Source organism: Pteropus alecto, unplaced genomic scaffold (assembly GCF_000325575.1).
Source record: "Pteropus alecto unplaced genomic scaffold, ASM32557v1 scaffold45, whole genome shotgun sequence".
Lineage (NCBI taxonomy): Eukaryota > Metazoa > Chordata > Mammalia > Chiroptera > Pteropodidae > Pteropus > Pteropus alecto.
The window spans coordinates 21,150,396-21,156,790 of record NW_006442491.1 but is presented as its reverse complement, the minus strand read 5'-3'; the positions used below and the strand labels follow the sequence as shown (position 1 = coordinate 21,156,790).

Below are 6,395 nucleotides of genomic sequence, written 5' to 3'. Positions count from 1 at the left end.
ATTAAAGATTTTTTTTCTTATTTCTTCTTGTTATACTCAACTAGTACTTTCTTTCAAACTACGAAAGCAGTATAGGCTAATTGAGAAAAGCTGAGCATCATTTGAGGTACATGAAGAAAAAACCAACTGTCTCTCCTCTTGTTCCTATCCTGTAAGCTACCCAAGCATCATAGCCCTGTGTTTCCTCCATATTTTTCTCTATGCTCTTAAAAACACAAATGTACATATTGATTCATTTTCTCTTATTTTATAAGGTTATCATGATGCCATACACATTCTTCAACTTCTATTTTTTTACTTTATAGGATATCATGTTTTTTATATGATTAAATAGATATCTGATTCTTTTTTCAGCTGCATAGTATTCCATTTACATAAGTTTCTCTCAATGAACATTCAGATTGTTTCTGATTTTTTTCTCCATTACAAATAGTAGACATCCTTGTTCATATACGTTTAAGAAGTGGAGGGGTGGTTCCATAGGGTAGTGGTTAGCACGTCTGCTTTACACACAGCAGGTCCTGGGTTTGCACCCCAGGTGGAGCCACGGACCATTCCCTGGTGCGCCAGGCCCATCCCCCCCGCCCTGCACGCGGCGATCTGTGGGAGGAGATGCCCCGCCTTCAGAGATATAGTTCTTCATGGGAAATGGCAATATCCATAGGTCATGGGTGAAAGTATGTGTGTGTGTGAGGGGGTGGGAGGGGGAATTAAAGAGGGGAAAGAAATGGAGCTTTTACTTCTGTAGGATAAATTCCCAAATATGAGTTAAAAGATAAGCTTATTTCAGTATTATGAACTGCCAGGTTATTTTTAATAGAGGTTATTGCAGTTCTTCTCACTGGCACTGGATAACAAGTATCTATTTAGTTTTTGCTAATCAGCTGGGTGAAAAGTTTTCTTATTTAATTTTAATACTCCGGATCATTGATAAGTTGCATATATTCATTGGATATTTGCATTTCCTATTCTGCAAGTCATCTTTTACTGTTCTTATTTTTCTCTTGAGTTGTTAACTTTTTATTTTTTAATCAATTTACAGGTGCTTTAGTGTAGTTGGGATATTAACTCCTTTTTGTTATAGGGGGCAAATATATTATCCCAGGCTATAATTTTGCTTTTAACTTTGTGGTTTCTTTTGACATATAGACTATTTTAATTTTTACCAAGTTATGTCTGTTGATATTTTCTCTATGACTACCAGGTCATCACAACCCATCCTGAAGTTAATAATTCTTAAATTTTATTTTTATATTTTTGTTTATTGTTATTACTTTTAATCCTAATTCTCTCTTTTTTTTCATTTTGGGCAGAGATTTATTTCTTTGTTTTTTAATATTAATAAACCTGTTCTCTTGCCATCGAATTTCCTTTTCCGATCAAAAAATTATCTCTGTTCACTAGAGATAAGCATAGTATCACATTTTCTAATTTTTAAATAATCTCATTTGAACTTTGAAGAAAATGTCTTTCTAGTTGTTTCATTTTGAATGTTGTACCCATGTTTGAAAGTATTAGGATATTCACCTAATACAGTTCTGTCTGCAGATTTGCTAAGTGTATCATCTGAGTCATCAATAATGATGAAATGGTAGCTACAGGAGATGAAAGCTGATCTTAGGACTTCAGCATTTGATTTAAAAAGTGACAATTATAAGAGCAAAACAAAACGAAAAACCTGACAATACTATCATTGCGAATATATTAAGACCCTGCAGAAGAAGAAACAGTGGCACTCCTAGAATGATGGTGTAAGAATTTCTCTAACTTAGACCCAAATCTCATGATTTAACTCTTTGGAAACTTAATAGAAAAAGAAAGCCATTGTTCTTTAAAGTTCTCTTCCATCGTCATATGGTAAGACATCATTCATTATCATTGTATTTGTGCCTTTATAATTCTTTTAAAATTAAGTATTTCATTAGTAACAAAGTGTCACATAGGAAATGAAAGACTTCCCTACTACTAAGAAGTTTTGGAGAAGTCATTCACTCTAGCCTTAATTTTTCCATCTGTTCCATGAGAGTATTGGACCAGAGTATTGCCAATGGCTCTCTAGTTCTTACTCTGTTCAGATTCTTATCAAGTTATTTTTAGGGAATTTTTTATTAGTTCCTAGAGTGTAGGATCTGCTCAACTTTCCAATGTCATTTGTATATTTAGAGCATGGACTAAAAGACTGGTACTCTAGATGTGTTATTTTTTTATTATAGCTCTATTATGATTGAAAGAACGTGGTGGTGTTCATAATTAGAACATAATGTATGAGGTAGTTTTTCTCTAAATTTTACTTTATCCACCTACTATAGTATCTAACACGATGGGAAAAATCTCACTGAGCCTCTGATTTATTCTTTTGGTTTATAATATACATAATTAAATTATTAACTATATCTGTGTTAGGATGAGCACGAGTTTTAGGGATCTCAGATTTCATATTTTACTAATTTATCTTTTGTTTCTTATATTAACATGTCAGGATTGAGATTTAAGAGTTAATGTTAACATTCCCTAGTTTATTAAATTGTCTGTTATCCCTACCAAGAGCAAACCAGTGTTACAGTATTGAAATGCTGATCTGCTTGACAGGCATTTTATTGATCCTTTCAGGGAACTAAATTTCTCTGATTTGGGTGGAGGTTGCATAAATTTTCCTTTAGAGCCCTGGACTTGGGAATAGGAGGCATATAATAGTTTTATAAGAACTTCATGAGAAGGCATAGGGAGGATGGGATTGGATCTTACTTTAGTTGTGCCATGGCAAATTGTCTGACAGTTCACATTTAGTTGTTTACATTTGAGGCTGTGGTTAAAAGATCAACTTAATTTCTTGAGTACTGTAAGTATAATGCCCAGACTAAGGTTTATAAGGCAGATACTATAGGAATTCTAAGATTCTTATTTTACAGAGCTACTTAAAACATTTGAATAGAGATATTCATTTGTTAAAGTGAGAGCATATAGAATAATAATTTAAGTTCTTGATAAATAGTCCTTGAGTTTTCTTAAGTCCAGAAGGAACCTGAGATTCTGTTTAGCTCTAGCATAGTGGCTCACCTTTTCATTTTATAATTTAGGAATCTTGGGCCCAGAAAGATTGTGTCCTGCCCAGAATCATACATACAACAACTTTATGAGAAGATCATGACTAGAACTCGGGGCACACCCTGCCAGCTTGGCCTAGCTCTCTATTCTGTTACCCTGTTTTTTTATTTTCATAAATAATGCTAGTCTATTCTCAAGATACACCCAGTTGAATTTACTATTAATCAGTTTTACATTTGTTTGTATTGAAAACATTTTTAAAAGTGCATGTCAAGGTTAGGAAATTGTTTCATGGGTATTAGGCTTTATTTAATTTTCTTATATGAATAGTGCAACAGCTGTGATGGTGCACAGTTGTGAACCAGGACATCTGTGTTTTCCATTTATTTGTTGCTTGTTTGTTTTTTACAGTTGTCATTTATAATAAAGATTTTTCAGAGTACAAGTGGGAAAGTAAATGTTAAATTAAAAAGTATAATCAGCATATTTACAGCTTTACAAAAAGAGTAGGAAAGTGACAAGAAAGACTCTATAACTACATATGTGACCTATGGGAAGTCATGTAACCTCGGCGGGACTCTGTTTCTGCTCTGTACTTAATTAGAGTCCTTCAGGGGTTCTGCCTAGGACAACTGTATCTGTTTTTAATGTCTGTTAATTAAAGTGTAACATACATAACACAAAATACACAAATCATAAGGATAATGAATTATAAAATGAATACCCTAGTGTAATCACTACTGATCTATTTTGAAAAAGCTTCCTTGGTGATTATGATGAGCTTTCCTTGTTTAAAAGCAAAAAGAAAGAAAGAAAGAAGAAAAAACCCTGGACTTGAGATTGTAGACAATCTCGTCTTTTACAGCTTTTTCAAAACAGTGGTAGAGAGAATGAATTTGGGCAGTCACAAAAATTTTACTTTGAATAGGTTTATTGGACTTATATAGTCTTCTGATATCTCTTTTCTTCCTCTTTGCCCTTTTTCTTTTCTGTTTAGGTCCTGGATGGAATGGCGAGGGGTCCTACTGAACCCCTAACTATCTTTTCTGAGAGTGGTCAGAGAGTTCTTAAACAGGTCTGTTGATTCTATAGAACACAAATGCAAGTTTGATTTATTAAAAGACTTGGTTTCTACTTAAAGGATTGAATTAAAAGTAGACTTTACTTTTTTGAAAAAAGAAGGCATTTTTAATCTCAGTGTCTGTATTTTACTTTGGCAAACTGCATTTGGCCTGTTTGGATTGGACCTAAGGTGACCAGATTAAGATCTGCTTCATAGAAAAGCAGTTGAGTCATGTCTTTATTAGTTATGTTGGATATATGTAATATGGCATAAATCTTTATTGGTTACATGGGAAGTACCAAGAAAAGAAGAAAAGATCAGTATCTCAGTTGTTCATGATTCTGGATGGTAATGGAGGCATGGATAAATCCAAGAAGGAAAATATTTATTTGGCCCTCTTTCTGATGTTCTTAGAATTCATAACATTGAAAAAAGAAAATCAAAGCTACCCTGCAAGTTTTCTGATTCAGAGAGGGCAAGTGTATGTAGTTTTTTTTTTCATTCATCTATCTACCTCTCTAATCACCATGAATGAACTTTATCAGTTACTCAGATAACTCCAGGTCAGTGATTTCCCAGGGTTGTCTTCACATAGGAATCACCTATGGAACTTGGCAGACTACTGATGCCTTTGTCTTCCTCTCACCCCTCAACTTCCCCTTCCTCACCCCATTGTGATTAAATTGGCCTGGTGGTATGACTTGGGCTTTGGAATTTTTAAAAGATGCTTAGGTGAATCTAAAGTGCAGACAGGGGTCTACAGCCATGCTACCGTGAACAAGCCTGATCCTGTCTGATCTTGGAAGCTAAGCAGGGTCGGGCCTGGTTAGTATTTGGATGGGAGACCACCTAGGAAGACCAGATGCTGTAGGTGTAAAAAATAAAATTAAAAAAATAAATAAATAAGGGATTGTAAATTGACAAGGTCCTTGAAATCTGTGAGGTCAACTAAGGGTTGCCTCGCCTAAAATAAATACATAAATAAATAAAATAAAAAATAAAGTGCAGACAGGTTTGAGCACCTCTGCTTTAGCTGGTTAAAGCAGATCTGGCCATTATGAAACTTGTGACTCTTTTTTTTTAGATAAATATATAAATAAGGGGATAAATATTTTGATTTAAGAATCCTGCGCTTCAAATCTAAATTCTTACTAGAATGTAAGCTCCATAAAAGCAAGTACCATGTTTGTTTTTTCTTCACCATTCCATCTTTAGCGTTTACGACAATATCTGGCACATATTGCATGCTTAAATATTTGTTGAATGAGTGAATGAACCTATCAGTCTCTAGTGAGCTGAGAGTATGCTTTTGCCTAGTACTTAGGTGGTCTGAGATATAGAGTGGGGCGATGGTGAAGAGCCCAGCCTGTAGAAACTGACTGCCTGGGCTCAAATTATGGCTCTGTCACTTCTTAGTTATATGACTGTAACCAAGTTTCTTCTCTGTGCCTCAGTTTCCTCAATTTGTAAAATACAGTTATAGAGTCTACTTCATAGGGCTGTTGAGGGGACTAATTGAGTTAATAATGCAGAATGCTCAGAACAGTATCTGATATAGAACAATATTCTGTAAGTTTTAGCTACTGTAGAATTTAAGAAGCCCTGGATTCTTTGCATTTTGAGTAATCTATCTAGAATACTGTTTCAGGACTAAGGTAGAATAATAAAATCAGCTGCATTAGATGTAGTTAAAGAAAGCTTGATAAAGAAGGTGATTTTTTTTTGTGTGTCAACTTAATGAGGTATAATTTACATACAATAAAATGCATCCATTTAAAAGTGAACCTTGTTTTGATGAGTTTTGACAATGTGTTTATTAGTTTATAGTATTTATTATGAAACAACCACACAACCGACATACAGAAAATTTCCATCACCCTGAAGTTTCTTACACTCCTTTGTAGTCCGTCCCTCCCAGAGCCCCACCTATACTATATTACTTTGCATTTTCTAAAATTTTATATAAATGCATTCATGTTATATTCTCTCTTATGTTTAGCTTCTTTCACTCAGTATAATGATTTTTATATTTATCCATGTTGTTGCATGCATCAGTAGTTCATTCCTTTTTCATGCCTAGTATTTTGCTGTATAAATCTGTTTATCTGTTCATCTGTAATGGACAATTGGGTTGTTTCTAGTTTTGATGATTGTGAATAAAGCTGCTATATATATTTTTGTAGACCTGTTTTCATTTATTTGGGAGTAAATCCTTAGCAGTGGGATTGCTGAATTATATTGTATAGTATCTTAACTTTTTAAGAAACTGCCAAACAGTGTTAAAGGA

General features: G+C 34.0%; 1 protein-coding gene and 1 pseudogene across 2 annotated transcripts in view; both read left to right on the top strand.

The window, feature by feature from the left end:
* NCOA6 (nuclear receptor coactivator 6) overlaps positions 1 to 6,395 on the top strand; it is an 85,696-nt gene that overhangs the window by 6,588 nt on the left and 72,713 nt on the right. For both annotated transcript variants that reach the window (XM_025039807.1, XM_025039808.1), the window contains exon 2: positions 4,043 to 4,120. The gene's annotated coding sequence lies outside the window, so the exon portion shown is untranslated. The remainder of the gene's footprint in view (positions 1 to 4,042; positions 4,121 to 6,395) is intronic.
* LOC112471274 lies at positions 4,864 to 4,982 on the top strand (annotated as a pseudogene).